Source organism: Lepidochelys kempii, chromosome 3 (genome assembly GCF_965140285.1).
Source record: "Lepidochelys kempii isolate rLepKem1 chromosome 3, rLepKem1.hap1, whole genome shotgun sequence".
Classification (NCBI taxonomy): Eukaryota; Metazoa; Chordata; order Testudines; family Cheloniidae; genus Lepidochelys; species Lepidochelys kempii.
The window spans coordinates 15,435,605-15,460,285 of NC_136382.1; the positions used below are offsets into that span (position 1 = coordinate 15,435,605).

General features: G+C 40.5%; 1 protein-coding gene across 21 annotated transcripts in view; it reads right to left on the reverse strand.

The window, feature by feature from the left end:
• SUPT3H (SPT3 homolog, SAGA and STAGA complex component) overlaps window positions 1–24,681 on the reverse strand; it is a 470,436-nt gene that overhangs the window by 189,798 nt on the left and 255,957 nt on the right. The gene's annotated exons all lie outside the window — the stretch shown is intronic.

Consider the following 24,681-nt stretch of genomic DNA (forward strand, 5'->3'; position numbering starts at 1 on the left):
GCATGTCTTGCAATACCTTAGATTTCATAATAATGTCTAACTATAAAACCAGCTTAACTATAAAAACTGTGTATGAAACCATTTTTTTTTAAATGGAGAAACAAGTTCCATCATGTCCACCCACAAGGGCTCACCCACCGGGATTGCCAGCAAGTCTTGTAAGTGAATCCTGGATCTTCAGCACTGCTGCATAGTCCTTGAGCAAAAGGAGCAACGTGGTTTTGGACCAGCCATTAGAGGGGGTCATGCCATACTTTGTAAGGAGTTACAATAATAGTTATTCAATAATGACAGCAGTGACATGCTCAGGAATATTACAAACAGTGCAAGTAAGAGATGAGATTTGACTTTCCAACTCAATGCACTCTCCCATAGGCCAAAGGATATTTGATAGGGAGCTCTCTCGGTCATGAACTCCAGCACAGTCAAAAGAAGCATGTCCTGCTCTGCCAAATAAGCATGTGAAGTGGCTTGTGATACTCAGAATCCACAGTGTTCCCCACCCAGACTAGGCAGGTTGTGATCCTGAGACACAGGCATTGGTCAGAAAGACAAGCTAAAAAGTCACAGGGCAGATATCTGGCACAAGGATGCCCTGGTAAATTAAACGTGGGTGCAAAGAAGCATGCTTGCCAGACGGAGGGGAGGTATAATTAAATAGCAGAGACTGGAGCAGGCCATACCTCTTGCCAGAGGGCTAAATAAAGCGGTATGAAGTGATTGAGTCAGGCAACGTCATAGGGACCGGGGAAGGGGTAATGGATCAGTGTTTGTATCACGTCCCCCGTCAGTAGCCAGCCCTCCCCAGGGAAGCTAATGACCAACCCACGGACCAAATTCAGTGATGAATCCTGGTCAGGTGCCATCTGCAGCACGTTGCACATATGCTAAGAAGATAAGGACCTGGAAAGAATATAGTGCGAGGAACTAAAACAACTGCAGCAGAGTTAATTTCATAGCTGGACATCTAAATCAAGCAGAAGTGCAGCAACCTGCTGGTGGGAGCCATAAAGGAATTTCAGTACGTGTGCAGAAATGCAATGGACAAGGGCACTCGACAAGACTCATAATGGAACTGAACCATAAACAAGTTATCCACTTTGTTTGAACAGTGCCATTAAATGTTATTGGGACCCACCAGGTGCTACCGTCAATATAACCTAGCTGCTAATGCACTTTCAATGTTTGCCTTTTAGTTATTGCACATTTCTGAGCATCAGAAGAGATTTTGTATATTACACTTCAGCAACTCCTTTGGTTAATGACATTTATACTTCCTGCACTGCTTGCAATAAGAACTATGGAATTTTATAAACAAAAACTATTTTTAAAAAAGGATTAAGGAAGATTGAGTGACATCTTTACCACACAATATCTTAAAAACAAGAAAATGGCACGTTATGGGCCATCTCTCAAACTGATGGCCACATAGCAAGTTTCCACTGAAAATAAACTACATCTTCACGCAGAAACTCCTACTGACTCCAACAGATAACAAAACACACTGTATACAATACATTGATCTCCCACACAGTATGAAACAAAACCTTAATTTCAACCTCATACTTCATTCAGAAACACAACACATACTACTTGTGCACATACATTAATGCTGCATACTTGCTAAATCCATTGCTGAAGGCTGTAACTGCTCACAAGACAGGTAGATGGACCTGCAATGAAGGCTTATGGCGTGAAACTGCAAATGGACCTAGAATATCTCAGAGTAATGGCCCATTCCCGGTCTCACATATACATACACAAGTGTCTTTGTATATGTGTGTGTGTGGGAAGTGTACACAAACACAGATACATACGAAGTCTGCAATAGGTCTGGACCAACTTATGGTCTATCAGGTAAATAAGTACTTTAAAAAAATTAGAATTCATTATATTCTTGCTATAAACGGGAACAGCTCCAATAGTGTTCAACATTTTGTGAGTTTTTCAGCTATTTTCTTTATATTCAAAGAAAAAAGTTTTGAAAAATTAGTTTGAGTTCCTGAACTTTATGCAATTATATTAACTATCATTTTGTGTTAAATATATATATCAAAATTTTTACTACATGCTAATTACAGGGAACTGTAAGTCAGATATACAAAGTTTAACTGGAGTCTAAATTTTGAAATCACAGTGTTTGAAGTTGTTTCAGAATTATGCATTAGTTGAACCAATCCTAATGTTAATACAATATAGATGCCATCACCATATGCAGCGCCTCTCAGACAAAGATCCCAAAGGACTTTACAAACGACATATATAAATATTGGAGAAATATCAAAAAGAACACACAAAGAAATCAAGTTCTAAACATTAAGCTGAAACAATGTTAAGGGTGTGCGTTAAACCCATGAAAGGAAGGAAATTCACAGTTTATGCTGAAACTCCAGCCTTCGCACAAGGAGAAAAGACGACAGACTTGGACAAACTATACAAATCAAGACCACAGTGGATTTCCAGTTTTAACTCTGAATTGTGACAGATTAGAGGATCCTTTGTTTCATATTTTTTCCATACAGCTGCAGGGTAGAGATGGACAGTATGGAATATATTCAACCTGCTTAGGTACATTGGATAATAAGGTCTGCCATCTCAAATTAGGTGCCTATTAAAAAAAAAATTCTTGAAAGCAACAGTTCTAGAAGTCACATCATTATGTTTAGCCGTGTTGCCTTTCACAATGAAATACCCCTTGAAGTGCCAGTTTTTGGGGTCAGTACTTTCTACAGCGACTTCCTATTATGACACCTGTATCAACCAAAGTGTGCTGTATGACTGTTCTAAAACAGTTTATGGCACATAATACCAACCTTTGGGTAGGCACATACCCTCTTTCTTTGTCAGTACCTTAACTTTTCCAAAGGAGGGCCCTGATTCAGGAATGTAATTAAACACATACTGAAGAGCTTTCCTGAACTGGGACATAGGCTGGGTTATCTATACTGCAGAATAATCAAAATAAAAATGTCCCATTGCTGAAGTGACATAATGAATTTGTATTACCATTGATGTGCAATCAATAAAATATGTTTTGATAAAAAATAAAATATTCCAAATGGAATTTAACCAAACAAGTCATTATCTGTATTCTGACTTCTTAGAATGATGTGGGGACAGCATAGCCTAATAGGGCAAGCACAGGACAGACTGCCTGGTTTTTAAATACACATGCTAACACTTGTATGTTGTCTTAAACAAGTCATGTAACCTTTCTGCCTCACTTTCCATTTCTGTACATAGATGTGATATACAACTTCCTAATAAGAGTGTTGTGAGAATTAACTAGCTAATGAGTATAAAGTGCTTTGACGATGAAAAGTACTATGTAAATGCTAAGTATACAGGTATGATTAATAAATAGTTGTTTTTTTAGTTATAAAAGTTAAAAATGAAAGAAGGCAAAAGGAGCCACAGCAGGAAGCCAAGAAGTCTGGGGAAGAGAATATGTACACTTCTGCAGTTTATGTTGTCATCAAACCACCAATCTCCCACTTTAGTAAAATTACATTGCAGAGAACAATTTTTAATTCAAAATGTAAGGCTCTCTGTATTATTTCGGGATGGAAAAATTGTACTAGACTGAGTCCATCCCCCTGGCATGGCACATTATAGGGCCCTTTTCTTCCCAATAAATACACACACTCCATTTATAGATGGGGACATATATAATCACATATATTCCCTCAAGATTTCAAGAACTTTTAAAACTATGCAGAGAATACAAGCATCCTAAACAAATAAATGATATATAATTCTAAAATATTTTACATATATTGCTCTCCACAAATTCTGAGAAAGCTCTGACCTATTGTTTGTACTGTGACGTTTTAATCAGTTAAATCATTCAGAGTTCTACCTTAAAAAGTAGCTTTGTGAAACTGCAGTAGTTGCAGAATATTTTACTCCTGGGCTTGATAAAACACTAAACCAGAAACTGCTTTAAAATAACTGCCTGCCACAGGAGTTTTAGCCAACTTTTGCACCTGGTGCTGAGAGAAAAAGCCAAGTGAACTTTCACTCACTTGTTGCATGTCAGCTTCAATGTGATGTCTTTCTTCTGTTGTGTTTGGGTTTCTAACTGGAAGAGACAACTAAGCTAAACTAGCAGCCAATCAATTCATAAATTCTAAGAATGCAATAAAATTTGATACCAATAAATCTTTTCTTTTAACAGCCAGAAGAGATTAACAAAGTTATTTGAAATTTTATCCTCCTCTGTTCTTTCAATAGGACGATCACCTGACAATCCAGTTGAACCAACTGGCAAAATTAAAAGGGACACAATTAAGCTTATATATACATAGGAACAGGATACACATTTATGCATATCCCTAATAGGTCCTCTACCATTTATTACTCCTGGTGTATTTTTTCTTCCTCTCACTATAAAAGTTATTACACCTTTGGACTGTCAAATAAAAACCCAAATGGCTGAGACACAGGCCATCAATATTAAAAGGCTTTGCACTGTTTCCCTGTTAACTACAGCTGGTCAACTGTTTTCGGCTCTGCTACAAACTCCTTGTGTGACCCTGGGAAAATTTACTACTACTTCTCTGTGCCTCAGCTTCCCTATCTGTAAAATGACCCAGATTTTTTTTTTAAATTGGGATAGTGATGGTATAATGTTTACCCTGGTAAGAATTTGTAACTCTAACAGAAGTAGGTTTTCATGGATGAAATGACGGACACAAAATTATATAAGGACACATTCCATAATTAAAATTAAGAAAAAATATACTTATTGGACATATATCAAGATGGTTGCTAGCAGCTGGGTGGCTAACTTGACATTGTATGAAAAAATGTGTGTTTTAACATCAGTCCCTATATCATTATCAAGCAGTTTTCTTCTAATAATTTCATCTCCAAAATATTGAACATTTATTCATATATGGATATGTATATCCACATATAAATCCACGATATGACATTTATCACATGATTCTTCATTTTATCATGCATCTTTTGATTTTAAATACTCAATCTCCCTTTTCCAGTCAACCTCTTATTCTAATTCCTGGTGACTTCAATTTCCATATAAAATGTCTCAATTGACTCAGTAGCTTCCTGCCTCCTGGCTCTCACCTCTGACCATCATCTAACTTCTTTCAACACAATAAACTTACCCACTGCTAGTCACTTCTCCATCCAGGTCTTCTACAACCTCCAGTCCACCAGCATCCACAACCTCTCTGCCAAATCTCAGCATCCTCCTTCCAGCTCTCTCATTACTCATTTTAGCAGATACACTTATTTATTCCCTCCACTCCACTTTACTCACTCATTCATTCACCCTTAATTCCCATGCCCCTCTCTTTCACGAAAATGTGCACCCCACTAACACAACTTTGGAAGAGACTCAGCCTCCACTTCCACCACTCCTGTTCTCATGCTGCTGAACACTTCCGGAAAAATATCAGGGAGTAGCGTGTTAGTCTGTATCCACAAAAGCAACAAGGAGTCCGGTGGCACCTTAAAGACGAACAGATTTATTTGGGCATAAAAGAAGTGGTTTTTTTTACCCCTAAAAGCTTATGCCCAAATAAATCTGTTCGTCTTTAAGGTGCCACCAGACTTCTGGAAAAAGTCTCATGACCTACCTCCCTCCACTGCAAGTTTGTTCTCTCCTCCTTCAATTCTGCCATCGCCCTGGCCAAACAAAACTTTATTGAATTCGATTCCCAACGTTCCTGTTGCTTATCTGCAATCTTTGATGCCTTCATTATCCCGTCTCCCTTTCACTCTCTCTGTACAGGATTTTAGGTCTTCAAAGATAAAAAGTACAAAATTCACAAAAGCTTTCCCCCAATTTTCCCGTCTCAACACTATCACCTGTCACTGACCCTGAGGTCTCTAGCCTTCACCTCTAACCCTATCTGACTCAGTTTTTCCATTCTTTCTTACCTACTTACCTTTCAACATTTCATTGACCTCTGGCTCCTTCCTCTCACAATATAAGGATACCCCAAATCTCCCCTTTCCTCAAAAAAACATCTTTCAACCCTACCTGCCTTTCCAAATATCTCCCTTCACCTCTAAAAGCATCGAACATGAAGTCTTCCAAATGATGCACTGAGATCATTTCCTCGAATTTCATCTTGGATGTAGTCCAACCTGGCTTTTGACAACCCCATTCCACTAAAACTGTTCACCGCAGGGTCCATAATGATTTGTTTGTGGTCAAATCTCTGGGCCTCTACTCCAATCTCATCTTCTTCAATCTCTGCTGCTTTTGACAGTCAGTCATCCTCTGCTCTTGACATCATATCCTCACTTCTGAGATACTGTTCACTCCTGGTTGTACTTCTACTTCTCTGACCATTCCTTCAGTGTCTCTTTTGGTCAGTCCTCCTCCTCCTCCGCCTTACCGTCTGTGGTGCTATCCTTCACCCTTTGCTTTTCATACATTACAATGTCTCTTTGTGGGAAATCTCCTCAGCTCACATGGTAGTTATGGTCTCTACGAAAACATGCAAATCTATTTCTCCACCATTTACTTGTCTTCTTCCATTCTGTCCCATATCTTAGCCTTCCTCTATTAACTCTACTCTTGGATGTCCTGTAATCATTTAAAACTTAACATGGCCAAAATAGAACTCGCTATTGCTCCTCCCAAACCTTCTCCACTTCCTCTTTGTCTATTATGGTTAACACCATCATCATCTATATTGCCCAGGTCCAGGCTAAAGTTACTTTTTTTGGTATCCTCTCTCCCCCTTGTCCCACACATCCAGGCTGTGTCCAAACCCTGCTGCTTCTTCCTCCTCAATATCTCCATCATCCGTTCTTTTCTCTTCATCCACATCGCCAAGTCTCTTCATTACAAATTCTGACTCAATAACTGCAACATCCTCTTCTTTGGACTGTGAAACACACACATTCCTCAACTTCAATCCATAGAAAATGTATCTACTAAACTCAACTTCCTTGATTGTTCTGACCATGCCAGTCCCTTCTTTGAATCCCTCTACTGATTGCCAGTCTGCTATTACATCAGATTTAAGCTCTTTGTCACCACCTTCAAAGCACTACATAACTCTGCCCCTCTGGACTTTCCTCCCTTGTCAAGTTTCATGTTGCACTCGATCCCCTTCATTCTGCCAATGTTTTCAGCCTTGTCTACCCATGTGTCAGCTTCTCATAAAATCACTGCTTTGCCTTCTTACAGACAACCTCCTTTGCATGGTACAACTGCCCTTTCCTCATCCAGCAGCTCCTAGGCATCCCATCGATAGCTATGTAACTCCCCAAAATCCACTTCTGCCACACTGCTCTCAGTGATTTGAATTAATTTATATACAGTTTGCATACAAGTTGCCTGTTCTTGTTCCCCTTCTCCTAATTACCATCAACTTGTCTGCCTTTACACTGTAAGCTCCTCAAGCAGCGATCATCCTTCTTACATGCTTTGACAAAATATCCAGAACCACAAATAAACGAACTTTGAGCAGCTCACCGGCACTTTACCCACTAATCCATTTTCACTGTGACTACTTTCAACATTCTTAACTTCTAAGCAGTTTCAAATAGCTGCCATTTTATTTTTCAAAACAACTTGTCTAAGACATTTTTCTTTCTGTCTCCCACAAATGCAGAATCTCATATAACTAACTGAAATGCATACATTCAATTCCCCACTATCACACTCAGTCACACAACTTGAAGTCGGACCTCAGCTAGGTCAAGATAAACTGTCTATAAAGAAACATGCAGTAAACTGTTATTTGCAGATAAAGAAGTCAGAGTTTAGGGTGAGAGAAAAAGGAAGGTTTCAGAGTGGTAGCTGTGTTAGTCTGCACAAAGAGAAACAAGAAGTACTTGTGGCACCTTAGAGAGTAACAAATTTATTTGAGCATAAGCTTTCGTGGGCTAAAACCCACTTCATCAGATGCATGCAGTGGAAAATACAGTTGGAAGATATATAACACAGAGAAGATTAAAAAAATGGGTATTGCCATACAGACTATAACAAGAGTGATTAATTAAGGTGAGCTATTATCAGCAGGAGAGAAAAAAAGGAAGATGTACCATGTGTGACAGAGTCCGATCAGAAGGATATAAGAGAGTGGTGGAAGGCAGGTATATCAGCCTCTCGATGAGCAGGCCCCTGTTCCGTGGCTAGCCAAACAAAGGCTACTCCAGGCCAATCAAGACACCTGACACCAGTTAACCAGTTAAGGTCATTAGGCTAAGTGGAATCAATCAAGGTCTAACTCAGACTGCTTAAAAGCTCTCCTTTCCAGTTCCCTCAAGAGAGCCCAGGTGAAAGGAGCTGGAGGAGGAAGCATTGCTGTATCCTGAGGTAAGGGTAAAGCTAGGAAGGAGGGGACCACGGGGGAAGTAGCCCAGGGAATCAAAGCAGCATCTAGAGATGGAGGGAAAGTCACCAAAAGCTGCTACCATTAGGGTCCCTGGGCAGGAACCCGGAGTAGAGGGGGGGCCCTGATTCCTCCCCCCCATACCCTACAGAGATCCCCTTGAGAGGGGAAGCAAGGCTCGGTCCCTTCAGGAGGGCCAACTGCACCTACTCAGCACTACAGAGCAACAAAGACTGTGGGGTATTTCCCCTTTCCATCTCCCATACTAGCCTGTGACGAAAGTAACTCAATAGGCTGTGACTCTTGCCACTACACTGTGAGAGGAAGGTCAGATTGGGGCCTTAGTGAGTTTCTGAGGCCCCTGGATCTGCCAGGAAGCACGGGACCCACAATTACAGGCTCGGAACTTTGTCACACATGGCTGATTATGTTTTGGAACTGAAAGGGAGTTTGTTGTGGAGAACAGCCATCTGTGGGTATATATGGGTGATAAGATATATCAGCTGAGACTGGCACATGGTTGTGAATGTGGGTGTAATTGGTGTATTCCTGGAAATTTAGTGATTTGTGCTGATAGAAAATAAATTAGGCAAGATTAACTGTAAATTATGTACTTTTTAATCTGGGGGATTTTCTCGGTAACAAACAAGTACCTATCAATGTAGGTAGTCACATTTGTAACTGTTATCCCTGCAGGTTCCTGCATAGCCCCCTTCCTGCAGCCCTGCTCACCCAGACTGCATGGATTGCCCCCACCTCCTCTGAATAGTCTGATACTGCACCCATATCTTCCAGTCCCCTATTTAACCCCCCTTTTAAAGAATGATAAATACTAACATTTTAAAAATGAAGTAGGAAAGAGTCTAGAGTGAGAAGGGACTGAGCAGGGGGAAGTCCCTAGGAGTAGGGGTGGAATATGAGGTCATTGGAGAAGTATATCTTCAGTTGGAGGGCTGGAGGTTGGAGAAGTGAATCCTGAAAGTAGCACCTCTCTGATGAGCTTCCAAACTTTGACCAAACGGAGGGTACGTCTGGCCTCATTTTTCCCCTCTGAGGTCTGTGGATTCTGGGGGAGGATGGGTTATAAAGTGGGGAGCCTGGATGGGGTGAGAAGCAGAGGGGTCCCGGGAAAGAGACTTATCTGTGTAGCAAAACACTGAAGCTTCAAGGGTTTCCCACAGAACTGCTGCCTGGTTTGCTGCGAAGCCAAGGCAGTAGTGCTGTGGGAAGGGCTGAAACACCAATGCCTTTGTGCAGAAACTCCACTCCTTTGGTGCACCTGGCTACAGCACGGTGAAGAGCCAAGGGGAGGTAGATCAAATCAAGGATTTAAGACTTTAATAACAAAAACAAAATGCGCCTTTACCTACAGCTGGAAAATGCTATATGAACAAAACAGATTACCATGCTGTGCACAAACCAAATTCTTTTCTGATATAAGCTTACAGTCTGTTCAAATATCACGTACAAAAATAGATAACATTTTCTATGTACCTGCACATTTTTTCCTTATTTTTCATCCTTCTGTAAAACCTAGCAGTCCACAAAATCAGTGATATTTTAAGATAAACCCATATGGAATTCCTAAAGTAACATTACCTTATAATTAATAGTTTATTAATACTAAGTGAACCTCAGTGAACGTATGGGAAGGGGATAGTGTAAACTGCAGACTTTTCTATATCAAATTACCATCCTTGTCAGAAACTATAAGCAATTCACAGTCTGAGTGTTGTCTTATTTCTGCCCCTCTTTTAAGCAAAAGTTGTTTTGTGCTGGATTTTTTAACTTAGTTATCTTCTGTCTTCTCAAGGGCTGTGCTAACATCAATAGTCCCATCGCGTGGGACTAGTGACTTGAAGATAAAGGAATCACAAATAAAAAGCACGAGATTTTCCACACAATGAAACACTGACATATCTAAGACTTCATTGGGTTTTTTGTCGTGGGCACAAATTAGTTATATTTGCCAAAACCAAGCAATTTCAATATTTAGAAAACATACATTACGATAGTTTTGAGAGGTACAGTACTTTAGCAATATTTTCCAATAGTGCTGTTAAAGTAAGATTTTGCAAACTATGGTACTGTGTGTGTCTGAAAATATTGGGGTTTTTTTTGAGAAGGGAGGAAATGACAAAGGTGTATAATCTTACCCTTTCCAGCTATTTATTAGCAATAAAGTGTAATATTAGAAAACTCAAGAACAGTGAACACTAGGTGTCAGTGTAAGAAATGGAAAAATATTTAAAAAAACTGTTGTTTTCAATCAGGTGGATTAGCTAAGAAACCAGAACCAGCTGTGACCACATTTACTTGTAACTGCATAATACTGTTAACAAGCCAATCTTCCTAAAAAAATTATTCCAAAACCATCAGGTTTATTTGAAATCAGATAAAATGGCTGAGAGAAATGACAATGAGTTCACTCTATAAAATATACAAAGATGACCTTAAAACTTTGTAAGTACATTTAAATACCTTGCAATATTACGTATTAATCCGATCAGTGATGGATATCCATAAATTAGTTCAAGTCATACATGATTGCACAATTAAGAAACAACAACACAGAAGATAGTTACAAAACCTGAAGGTGTGTGGACAAAAGCAGAAGGAAGACTGTGTATGTTACCATCTATCCATCACTGACAGTCAATGTGTTTGTGTTATTCTTGGAAATACAGCAGACAAGAAGGGTACAAATCTTAAAGTACCTAGACACTTGCATGCTTTCAAAAATTTTACCTGAAGTTGCCAACTCAGATACCCTAATCAGATGGTATTTTGATGTCAGTCTCAAAAAAGTTGAGGCGTATAGTACCTCTGAGAATGATAATCAAGTGGAATTGTAGTTATATTTGAAAACAGAAGATGGATTGTGATTGCTCCCAGCCAAAGGAGGGTTTTTGATTCCAAGCAATTTTAAAATAATAAAGCAGTCAGGAACATGGGATTTGCTCTATCACATCACTCCACTGATCCATCTAGTCTGGTATCCTGACTCTGGTAGTGGCAAGTCAACATAATTTCAAAAGAAGATAAAAATTCGCCCAAGAGCATATGTATATAGACAGAGGAAGAAATTGATCCTGAACCCCCAAGATTATTGCTTAAACTCCTGAATCTTGAGATTTTTTATCATCTTTTACAGCTATTACAAATTAGTGATCATAAAATTATACATCTCCTTTTCAACCACAGCCAAAGTTAAATAAAAAAGTAAAGTAAAATTTTTGATGTCAGTATTTTTAAATTACAGCAAAAATGAGCTGGACAAGAATTTATGAATTAATAATACTAGTTTTAAATAAAGGACCCTATAAAGTAGAACCACATGCAAAAGGTTGATTTAGTTTAGTCATATGTGTAACATATATATTACATGTAATATATGCAGTGTTGTTGTTGCTGTGTCAGACCCAGGATTTTAGAGAGAAGATGGGTGAGGTAATTTTGCCACCAGGCATGTCAACTCCCTATATACCAACATCTCTCAACAGAAGTTGATATTACCTCACCCATAATATAACAATATAGGTAACATCATAACATATAGATTACTCCCTATCTCATATGCATCATATTTTCAAAGGCAGTCTCCTAGTATTCCACAACACTCCAGGAAAATTCATAGCTTCCAAGGCCAAAAGAGACCATTGTGATCACCTAGTCTTACCTCCTTTATAACACAGGCTACAAAACTTCTCCCAAATAATTCATAGAGCAGGGGTGGGCAAAGTACAGCCTGCCAGCCATTTTAATCCGGCCTTCGAGCTCCCGCTGGGGAGTGGGGTCTGGGGCTTGCCCCCCTCTGATGCTCCAGCCGGACAGCAGGGTGAGGGGCTGTTCCGCAGGGCTCCCAGAAGCAGCAGCATGTTCTCCCTCCAGCTCCTATGTGTAGGGGCAGACAAGGGCCTCTGCTCCACATGCCGCCCCGGCAGCTCTCATTGCCTGGGAACTGCAGCCAATGGGAGCTGCAGGGGCAGCACCTGCGAATGGGGCAGCCCACAGCAGAGCCGGCTGGCCGTGCCTCTGTGTAGGAGCCAGAGGGGGGACATGCCGCTGCTTCTGGGAGCTGCTTGAGGTATGCACTGCCCCAAGCCTCCATCCCCCCCCCGCTCCTCAACCCTGATCCCCCTCCCACCCTCTGAACCCCTCAGTCCCAGCCTGGAGCACCCTCTTGCACCCCAAATCCTCATCCCCAGCCCCAGCTGGAGCCCGCACCCCAGCCCCGGTGCCCCAACCCCCTGCTCCAGCCCTGATTCCTCTCCCACCTTCCAAACCCCTCGGTCCCAGCCTAGAGCACCCTTCTACACCCCGGAATCCACACCCACAGCAGGAGCCCTCACCCCCCCCCCCGCCAACCTCCACCCCCCAACCCAGAGCCCCCTCCCACACCCTGAACTCATTTCTGGCCCCACCCTGGAGCCCACACCCCCAGCCAGAGCTTTCACTCCAAACCCGATTTTGTGAGCATTCATGGCCGGCCATACAATTTCTATACCCAGATGTGGCCCTCGGGCCAAAAAGTTTGCCTGCCCTTGTCCTAGAGCATATCTTTTAAAAAGAACATCCAATCCTGATCGTGTAGCCTCCCTGTCAGGAAATCAAACCCTGGTCTCCCACATGACAAAGAGATTCTCATCACTATACTGACGAGGAAGGAGCTAATAATGAGGAAGGAGTGGATTATTAGTGTGAAATAATTAATTGTATCAATATAATTCATCAAAGCAATCTGAATACTAAGCAACTGAATCTCACAGCTGATCATAATTTATCCAAGATTTAATAACTATTAGTCTACTTTACAACTACCAAAGTATATATTAAAAATCAAATAAAAGGTGTTTCAACAATATTTATATTTATAAAATCCAAGCAGGGCTCCATTAAATCCTCAAGGTGCTTAGGCACATGTGTAGCTTTACTGACTTAAGCACATGTGTAGCTTTACAGGTCCCACTGACTTCATTGTTTGAAGTTACATACATACTACTCTAGTCCTTTGTTAAACTGCAGCCTAAGCACATTAAAAGAACATTGACGGTTGCAAAGCCAAACAGTTTGGAAATTCCAGAAAGAAGGCTGCCTGTGCAACTCTAATTCAGCCTCTTTGTGGGTATGCATGATGAGTCTTTTATGACACATTTTTCTCCAGGACCTCCCCATCTCATACAATGCACAGGATGGATAGGTGCTCACTTAATGAACATCTATTAAATATTTTGATTTCTCCTCATTGTTCAATGTGTGGCCCCACACCTCCTTTATTGCACACTATTCAACCCCTGCACTGAAAATAGAATTATTAATTTCCTTCTCGGCTTTTGTAGGACACTCATCACTACAGAGTCTGAGTGCTTCTCAAACATTAGTTAATTTACTTCAAAACACCCCTGTGAAATAAGGGGCTGCTATTATCCCCATTGCACAGACAGGGAGCAAGATACAGAGAGATCAAGGTAAAAAAAACTTCCACAAATTTTGAGTCCAAATAAATTTGACACCTAGGACTTGATTAGTTCAGAGTACTTAGCATTATATAGCACTTCATATGTTCAAAGCACAGCTCCTACTGATTTCAGCTAGAGCTGTAAGTGCTCGGTATTTCTGCAAATCAGATTTCAACACTTCTCTTCCTGCAGTCCTCTGCCTCATTCACTGCACCTTGTATCTTCTATAACAAATGAAGCAAGGGTCCTACAGACAACAGCCTCTCTCAATACACAGCCCTGACTTGTCTCCAGAGCAGGTCCGTCCTGTCCACTAAATGAGACAAAAGATATCAATAAAGCACACGATAAATGGATTATGAACTGGCTTGCTGGCAGATCTAAAAATGTAGCTGTCAATGGGGAATCATCATTGAATGAGTGTGTTTCTAGCAGGGTTACACAGGGATTGGTACTAGGTCCGCACTATTCAATATTTTCATCAATGATCTGGAAGTAAATATAAAATCACTAGTAATAAAATTTGTGGATAGCACAAAGATTGACAGAATGGTAAAAAAATTAGGACAGGGCACTCAGAGCATCTGGATTGCTTGGTAAACTGGGCAACATGCAAATGCTAAGCTACACTTCTAAGAACAAGGAATGCAGGACACAGCTACTGAATAGGTCACTGTATCCTGGAAAGCAGTGACTTTGAAAAGGATTAGCGGTGGTAGTGGACAAGCAACTCAACATGATCTCCCAGTGCAGTGCTGTGACAACAAAGGGCTAATGCGATCCTTTGAGATATAAACAGAGTAGAGAGTAGGAGCAACGAGATGAATTTACCTCTATATATTGTATTGCTGGGACCCATATTGAAATACTGTGTACAGTGCTGGTGTCCACATTTTTAAAAGGATGTTGAAAAATTGGAGAGGGTGCAGAAAACAGCCACAAATCATTAGAGTCCTGTAAACAAAAATGCCTAACAGTGAGCAAAAAATAGCTCAATCTGTTTAGTTTATCAAAAAGAAGACTGGCAGGTGACTTGGGTTGCAGCATATATAGGGAAAAAACACTGGGTACTCAAGGGATCTTTAATCTAGCAGAGAAAGGCACAATAAGAACCAATGGCTGAAGCTTGAGCCAAACAAATTCAAATGAGAAATATGCACAAATTTGTAACAGTTAGGGCGATTAACCATTGGAATAAATTTCCAAGAGAAGTGGTAGATTCTCCACCTCTTGTCTTCCAATCAGGACTAGATGCTCTTCTGGCAGATACGCTTCAGCCAATCCCAAGTTACTGGGTTCAATACAGGGGTAACTGGGTGAAATTTAATGGCTTATTATATACAGGAGGTCAGACAAGATGATCTAATAATCCCTTCTCGCCTTAAACTTTATGAATCTAGGATACAATGCAAAAAAAGGGGGGAAAACAAATTCTTAATTACAGCTAGCCTAGCTGCAGAAATCCATATACTAATTAAGCAGCAGAAGTCTTAAGTGTCAGGATACCCTCTACTAGGGCTTAGTTGTCATGGGAGTAATACCTGGCCTCCAGGAGGACAAGGAGAGGGTTGAAGCTATTCTGGTTAATCTTCTGTAAACTGGGTACCTTCCTTCAGTCTAGGAAAAACATCCTGCTTTTATAACATTTCTGCTTACTTATAACCATTGACTGAAACTGATTTTCAAATTTTTGAAACAAAAGAAGTACCAGGAAATACTCCAAAACCTTGTTGGAACACCAAGGTAGAGAGACCACAGCAAGTTATGTCAACCAAGTTGTAATTTCCTTAAGTAAAGAAAAAACTGAACAGCTTTATCGCTAGTAGTGCAAGTAACACAAAACAAATGATGACCACATCTTATTAAAGTGCACTCCTAGCAATTAAAGATATATGTGATTGATTATCAGACAATCATGACTGCTTTTTAGTGGCAGCTTCCCCTCTCTCTCTCCTCACACAAGTGAAATACCAATAGAACACATATTATTGGTACTCAAGGAAATATTTGTACCAGAGGATTATTTTCTACTTTGTTTTACTCTAAGGCAGGTGTGTCATGAGTCTGCTGTAATTGCATATATGTTGTTTAATTTATCCTACAGTATGAACAGACTGAATACTTGAGGATTTTTCCCAGATGTTTTTTGTGAACTCCTTTCTCCTATTCATGTAAACACACAGTGTGTTCCGGTTTGCTGAGTTGTATATACACTCTGTGACTTAGTACAAAGTCTGAATGTTTAGTTAGCCAGAAGATTGTTTCCATCCTGTGATTCATTAGGTCCCTATGGTACCTCCACTTCCTTTATTTTATACAATCACAAATTATATTAGTTTGTCTTATTTTGATAACCCCTCTAATTAATGTTCTGCACAGGAAACTTTATTACTGTTTTAAAACAGTCTCATAAAACAAGGACTTTTCCCGATACTGAGGTGGCATAAGTGACATTTTCAAATAACTTTGTGACGAAGACTGAACAGCACTTTCCACTGATTGTTTATGAGACTGGGTAATTTATGTAAATGAATGCACTGTTTTCAAATTTAAATCCCTTCTTTTTACCAATGTTAGACATTCTCAAATTAAGTATCTAACATTACAGCTAACATTAAAAATGCAATAAGATGAGCTTTAGAACATAATTTTGATTTCCTTAACAGACGACTATACAGATTATAACAGGACTAATACAGTTTATGAAAGAGGAATTGTAATTTGGTTTCAGAAAAATCATAAGAATACATGATACAACAGCACAACTCCTGTCTATGTCTCAGTTCTCATTTTCTCCTACTTCCCTACCAATTCCATTACTGTCTATGCTACAGCTATGCTTCTCTTTTGTGTACACACATAGGTTTTTTCCTCTCCTGACCTTGTGCCTTCTTTCACTCTGCTCTGCAATGTTTAGTAAGTGCAGGAGTCAAGTCTGGAAGAGGAGAAGACACTGCATTTTTATTAACTTCACTCAGAGCAGTCAGAAACTGTTCAGACTTCTGAAAATAATAATTCACACTGGGCATATTTTGGGACTTAACATATCATACCAGTGTCCTTATGTAACTCTATATTTAAAATTCCCTCATCTCTCCTATTTCCACTCCTAAAGCACTCAGACTCTGTAGTGATGAGTGTCATACAAAAGCAGTAAGTCCAACAGCCAAAAAACTGTCTTGGCTATCAGGATTACAATAGCCTTGTACCTCTTGATCTTGGACACTATCCTGGGGATGGGGCAAACTGGTGGAAAAACATAGAGGAGTCCTTGAGGCAATCAGGGGAAAAAAAGGATCCAGCTTGGAAAAGAGGTATAGCGGTATATAAAGTCATGAGTGGTGTGGAGAAAGTGCATAAGGAACAGTTATTTACTTATTCCCATAATATAAGAACTAGGAGCCACCAAATGAAATTAATGGGCAGCAGGTTTAAAACAAATAAAAGGAAGTAGTTCTTCACTCAGCGCACAGTCAACCTGTGGAACTCCTTGTCTGAGGAGGTTGTGAAGGCTAGGACTATAACAGGGTTTAAAAGAGAACTGGGTGAATTCATGGAGGTTAAGTCCATTAATGGCTATTAGCAAGGATGGGTAAGGAATGGTGTCCCTAACCTCTGTTTGTCCGAGGGTGGAGATGGATGGCAGGAGAGAGATCACTTGATCATTACCTGTTAGGTTCACTCCCTCTGGGGCACCTAGCATTGGCCACTGTCAGACAGGATACTGGGCTGGATGTACCTTTGGTCTGACCCAGTATGGACATTCTTATGTTCAGCAACAATTCGAGGTTCACACACCTCTGGAGCAGAAATTCAAGCACTTGGGGAAAGTTGTTATAGCTCTCTATTTCTCATTTCAGAATGAAGGAAGGGATGGGGCAAAAGAAAACACCACCACCAGAGTGTATTGATCCAATCCTTCAATTTTTTTCCACAAATTTAGGCTCCCTAAAACTTTTTATAAGTAATGCTACTTCACTCAGTCAAAACCCTTTTCTGCATATAAGGATAACAAAATAGAAAAGCAGCTCAAAAACAAGAAATGATTTTTCTCAAAGTTTTGAAGGGAGCAACTGTGCAAGCAGTTTGCACCAAATTAAGGTGCCACAGAACCAATATGAGTTGAGGGACAGAGGCTCAGAGTCTTTAGTTTATCAGCTGGTTCTGAAAAAAAAATGCTTAAGGAAACATCCCCATGCCAGCTCTGTAGCTTAAGCATCACAAGCAGCTGGAGAGGCTGCCCCTGCATGCCCATCAGAGACACCAGGAACATTCTTGGGGTGGCTAGCCCCCTCCTTCCTCTTGCACTGTTGTGGGTACAGTCTATTTTTAGTGTGCTAGCTCAATCACAGCTAGCACAGACAAGTGTCCTCGACATCCCCAGCTCTAAGTATGTACACACCAGCTTGAGTTAAGTGGTGCTTTAAGCTTGAGCTACCTAGTACATCAGTGGGGGTGAGTTGAAGCTTGAGTGCTGCTGAAACTCATGCTAATATTGTATCAGACAACAGTGTCATGGCATCTTGTGTGTTCTCTTGTAGCTGCATGGTCTGACCTGTAACGAGCAAAGTCAAAACCAGATGTCACATAGAAATGAGTAGGATCCCACTGAAAACTTGGCATGATGCTGGTCCCTTTTTCAATCAGTTTTTTGCATCTTTCTTTTCCAAAGTGTTCACAAACTTCATTGATAGTTGCTTTCCATTCAGGTCTGTCCCTGGATGCGTCTTCAAAGTTACCAATATTTATGTCACATGAGTTGAGATTCTGCGAAGGGTATCTGTGAAGCATTTGCAATGACTGTCCTTCCTGCACTTTGGCTTTCAGTTCACCATAAAGGATTTTTTTAGGAGTCTATCATCACCCATTCTGATTACATGACCTTTCCATCTAACCTTAGCTTTGACCATCATTTCCTTGATGCTAGTTGTTTTTGCTCTTTCAAAGATGTTAATGTTTGACACTTTGCTTTGCCAGCGGACCTTTAGAATAGAATGAAGACAGCACATGTGATATTTTTCAAGGTGCTTGATGTATCTGCGGTAAACTGGCCATTTTTACATCCATATAAAAGGGATGCTATTACTGCTGCACTGTATATCATCTTTTTTTGGACAGTTTGATGGCATGCTGGTTGAGTATCCTATAGCAAAGTCTTCTGAAAGCCTGGCTTGTCTTTCGTATTTTGTTTGATACTTCTTGATCCAAGGAAACGTCACTTGAGATGGTGCTGCCAAGGTATGTAAAGTGATTGACTTTATGTAGTTTTGTACCATCAATGGTGATGTTTGTCTCAGTGGTAGTGGTTGACGGGGGGCTGATTGGAAGTGAACTTCAGTTTTTTCCAAGCTGATGGTGAATGCCAACTGTTTAGTTGCCTCTGAGAACCTGCCAAGGATAAACTGTAGGTCACTTTCACCATGACTAAGTAGAGCACAAACATCTTCAGAAGAGCTTCATATAGAAGTTTCTTAAGGACACTTGTCTTTGCAGTAAGCCTTCAGAGATTGAAGAGTTTTCTATCAGTTCTGTACCTTACGTAGATACCCTTTTGAAGGTTGTCGGTATGCAATTCAGAATGGCTGCAAAGAAGAGACCAAAGAGGACTGGTGCCAGCATGCAGTACTGTTTTACCCCATTAAATACGGGGACTGGTTTAGAGAGATCTGAGAGTATTTGACCAGTCATGTCTTCATGGAATTGATGTACGATAATGAATTTGGTGAGGCAGCAAAACATTCTTCCAGAATTTACCAGAGGCTATTTCTGCTTACAGTGTCAAACACATTTTTAGATCAATGAAGGCAGCACATAGTTCTGTGTTTTGTTCAATGCATTTTTCCTGAATCTGCCTCACAACAAAAATAACTCTCACAGGAAAATGACAAGGCAAAAACACCATATCACCTATGTGTGAACACTTAGAATCATAGAATATCAGGGTTGGAAGGGACCTCAGGAGGTCACCTAGTCCAACCCCCTGCTCAAAGCAGGACCAACACCCCCTAAATCATCCCAGCCAGGGCTTTGTCAAACCGGGCCTTAAAAATCTCTAAGGTTGGAGATTTCACCACCTCCCGAGGTAACCCATTCCAGTGCTTCACCACCCTCCTAGTGTTTCCTAATATCCAACCTAGACCTCCCCCACTGCAACTTGAGACCACTGCTTCTTGTTCGGTCGTCTGCCACCATTGAGACCAGCCGAGCTCCATCTTCTTTGGAACCCCTCTTCAGGTAGTTGAAGGCTGCTATCAAATCCCCCCTCACTCTTCTGCAGACTAAATAACCCCAGTTCCCTAAGCCTCTCCTCGTAAGTCATGTGCCCCAGCCCCCTAATCGTTTTTGTTGCCCTCCGCTGGACTCTCTCCAATTTGTCTACATCCCTTCTGTAGTGGTGGGACCAAACTAGATGCAATACTCCAGGTGTGGCCTCACCAGTGCCGAATGGAGGGGAATCATCAGTTCCCTTGATCTGCTGGCAATGCTTCTACTAATACAGCCCAATATGCCGTTGGCCTTCTTGGCAACGAGGGCACACTGCTGACTCATATCTAGCTTCTCATCCACTGTAATCCCCAGGTCCTTTACTGCACAACTGCTGCTTAGCCAGTCAGTCCCCAGCCTGTAGCGGTGCATGGGATTCTTCCTTCCTAAGTTCAGGACTCTGCACTTGTTCTTGTTGAACCTCATCAGATTTCTTTTGGCCCAATCCTCCAATTTGTCTAGGTCACACAGGTCACTTGTCACAAAATGACTACTCTACATCTGACCTATCAGTCTTCATCCGCAAAAGAAACCTGTACAATACTTTCAAAAGACTAGTCTGGGAACTTAAATTCATAACTTTCCTAGACACTAAAAATAATGGACTGAATAGACACATTGGATTTATGGCTTATTATAACAATCTATAATCCACTAACACCAGCTGCCTTTCCCCCCTCTCTTCCTTTCCCTCCTATAATGGGAGGGGTGTTTACAGGCCACTTCACCTTGAATAGTCCCTTGCATTGTGGGTTAACTACTCATGCTAAATAATCTGTTCCACCTGGTATTTATTTGTGATATACAGAGCTCGTCTTCATGTACGTTTGAAAGCTTGTCTCTCTCGCAAACAGAAGTTGGTCCAATAAAAGATTACCTCACCCACCTTGTCTCATAGACGCATAAACTTTAAGGTCAGAAGGGACCATGGTGACCAACTAGTCTGATCTCCTGCACATTGTAGGCCACAGAACTTTACCTACCCACTCCTGTGATAGACCCCTTAATCTCAGGCTGAGTTACTGAAGTCCTCAAATCATGGTTTAAAGACTTCAAGTTACAGAGAATTCACCATTTACGCTAGTTTAAACCTGCAAGTGACCATGCCTCATGCTTCAGAGGAAAATCCCCAAGGTCTCTGCCAATCTGACACAGGGGAGGGGGGCGGGAGGCGGGGGATAAGGTGATCAGTTAGACCCTGAGCATGTGATCAAGACCCATAAGGTAGATACCTGGGAAAGAATTATCTGTAGTAACTCAGAGCCCTCCCTATCTAGTGTCCCATCTCCAGTCGTTGAAGATTTTTGCTACTGGCAGTCATCAATAGGCCACATGCCATTGTAGGCAGTCCCATCTTATCTTCCCCTCCATAAATTTATCAAGCACAGTCTTGAAGCCAGTTAAGTTTTTGGCTCCCACTGCGCCCCTTCGAAGGCTGTTTCAGAATTTCACTCCTCTCATGGTTAGAAACCTTCTCCTAATTTTGAGCCTAAACTTGTTGATGGCCAGTTTATATCCATTTGTTCTTGTGCCCACATTAGCACCTAACTTAAAATACTCCTCTCCCTCCCTGGTATTTATCCCTCTGATGTATTTATAGGCAGCAATCATATCTCCCCTCAGCCTTCTTTTAGTTAGGCTGAACAAGCCACATTCTTTGAGTCTCCTTTCATAAGGTAGGTTTTCCATTCCTCAGATCATCCTAGTAGCCTTCCTCTGCACCCATTCAAGTTTGAATTCACCTTTCTTAAACATGGGAGAACAGAATTGAACAAAGTATTCCAGATGAGGTCTCACCAGTGCCTTGTATAATGGTACTAACATTTCCCTGTCTCTATAGAAAATACCTTGCCTGATGCATCCTAGGACTGCATTAGCTTTTTTTTTTTTTTTACAGCCACATCAAATTGCCAGCTCATAGTCATCCTGTAATCAACCAATACACCCAGGTCTTTTCCCTCCTCTGTCACTTCCAACTGATAAGTCCCCAGCTTATAGCAAAAATTCTTGTTGTTAGTCCCTCAGTGCATGACCTTGCACTATTAAATTTTATCCCACTTCCATTACTCCAGTTTACAAGGTCATCCAGATCTTCTTGTATGATATTTCCAGTCCTCCTCCATATTGGCAATACCTCCCAACTTTGTGTCATCTTCAAATTTTATTATTCACTTTTTGCGCCAAGGTCAGTAATAATAATGTTGAACAACATTGTTTCCAAGGCACATATATGAGGAACTCCATAGTAACCTCCCCCCAGCCAGACAGTTCACCTTTCAGTATGACCCGTTGTACTCTCCCCTTTAATTAGTCCCTTATCCATCTTTCAATTCTCATATTAATCCCCATCTTCTCCAATTGAACTAATACTTATCCATGTGGAACTGTATCAGACACCTTACTGAAATCTAGGTAGATTAGATCTACTGCATTTTCTTTGTTTAAACAAATCAGTTACCTTCTCAAAGGAGGAGATCAGGTTGGTCTGGCATGATCTACCTTCTGTAATCACTTGTTTGAGATGCTTGCTCATCCAGCTTGGTCTACAACCTTTCCCTATGAATTTTTTCCCCTTGCTTGGGATGCAGGGTTCAGATACCTTAAGTCAAAGTTGCAGAAGCTAATTCCAAGCCTCCTCCACATTCAGATCCTTGAATTCTTCAGTACAATCCACTTCCATAACTAATTCCCCCTCTTTTTTTTTTTATTAAAGTTAGCTCTTTTGAAATCAAGGACCCTTGATGCAGATCTATTTTTGTGTATCCTTGCACTTAGTTTAAACTGAATTAGCTTATCACTTGAACCAAGATTGTCCTCTACAACCAGTTCTTCTATGAGGTCCTCACTACTCACCAATACCAAATATAAAATATCACCACCTCTTGTTGGTTCAGCAATTATTTGGTGAAGAACTTTGTCAGTTATTACATCCTGGAAAATCTGTCCATACTACTGGGCCATACTGTTATTAATAGCACTTGTCCTCCAATCTATATCTGCTAAATTTAAATCTCCCAAATTCACAAAATTCCTAGTAGTATTTATTTCATTAAAAACATTAAAGAGGTCTCTATCCATATTCATATTGGCTCCTAGTGGTCTGTAGGATACCTCAAGCACCATATGTCTGTATACTAATGCAAGAAGTATGGGGAATAAGCAGGAAGAACTCAAAATGCTAGTAAATAAACACAACTATGACAGTTGGCATCACAGAGACTTGGCGGGATAATATGAATGACTGGAATATTGGTATAGAAGGGTGCAGCTTGCTCAGGAAAGGCAGAAAGGGGAAAAAAGGAGGAGTTGTTGCCTTATATATTAAAAATTTATACACTTGGACTGAGGCTGAGATGGAAATAAGAGACAGATTTGTTGAATGTCTCTGGTTAAGCATAAAAGGGGTAAAAAACAAGGGTGATGTCATGTTAAAGGTCTACTACAGACATCTAACCAGGAAGAAGAAGTCGATGAGGCTTTTTTAAGCAACTAACAAAATAATCCAAAGCACAGGACTTGGTGGTGATGGGGGACTTCAACTACCCAGACATCTGTTGGGACAACAACAGATTATCCAACAAGTTCTTGGAATATATTGGAGATGAATTTTTTATTTCAGAAGATGGAGAAGGCTACTGTTCTAGATTTGATTTTGACAAACACAGAGGAACTAGTTGAGAATTTGAAAGTGGAAGGCAGCTTGGGTGAAAGTGATCATGAAATGGTAGAGTTCACATTTCTAAGGAATGGTAGGAAGGAGAACAGCAAAATACAGACAATGGATTTTAAGAAGGCAGACTTTAGCAAACTCAGGGAGTTGGTAGGTAAGATCCCATGGGAAGCAAGTCTAAGGAGAAAAACAACTCAAGACAGTTGGCAATCTTTCAGAGAGGCATTATTAGGGCACAAGAGCAAACTATCCCACTGAGTAGGAAAGATAGGAAGTATGGCAAGAGACCACCCTCGCTTACGAAGATCTTCAATGATCTAAAAATCAAAAAGAGTGCTACAAAAAGTGGAAACTAGGTCAAATTACAAAGGATGAATATAAACTACTAACACAAGTATGTAGGGACAAAATTAGAAAGGCCAAGGCACAAAACGAGATTAAACGAGCTAGAGACAAAGGATAACAAGAAAACATTCTACAAATATATTAGAAGCAAGAGGAAGACCAAGGACCAGGACATCCCATTACTCAATGAGGGGGGAAAAACAATAACGGAAAACATGGAAATGGCAGAGGTTCTTAATGACTTCTTTGTTTCACTTTTCACCAAGAAGGTTGGTGGTGATTCGATGTCTCTCATACTGAAAGCCAGTGAAAATGAGGTAGGATCAGAAGAGGCTAAAATAGGGAAACCAAGTTAAAAATTACTTAGACAAATTAGATGTCTTCATGTTACTAGGGCCTGATGAAATGCATCCTAGAATACTCAAGGAACTGACTGAGAAGATATCTGAGCCATTAACAATTATCTTTGAAAAGTCATGGAAGACAGGAGAGATTCCAGAAGACTAGAAAAGGGCAAATATAGCGCCAATCTATAAAAATGGAAAAAAGGACAACCCGGGGAATTATAAACTACCCAGCTTAACTTCTGTACCCAGAAAGATATTAGAGAAAATAATTA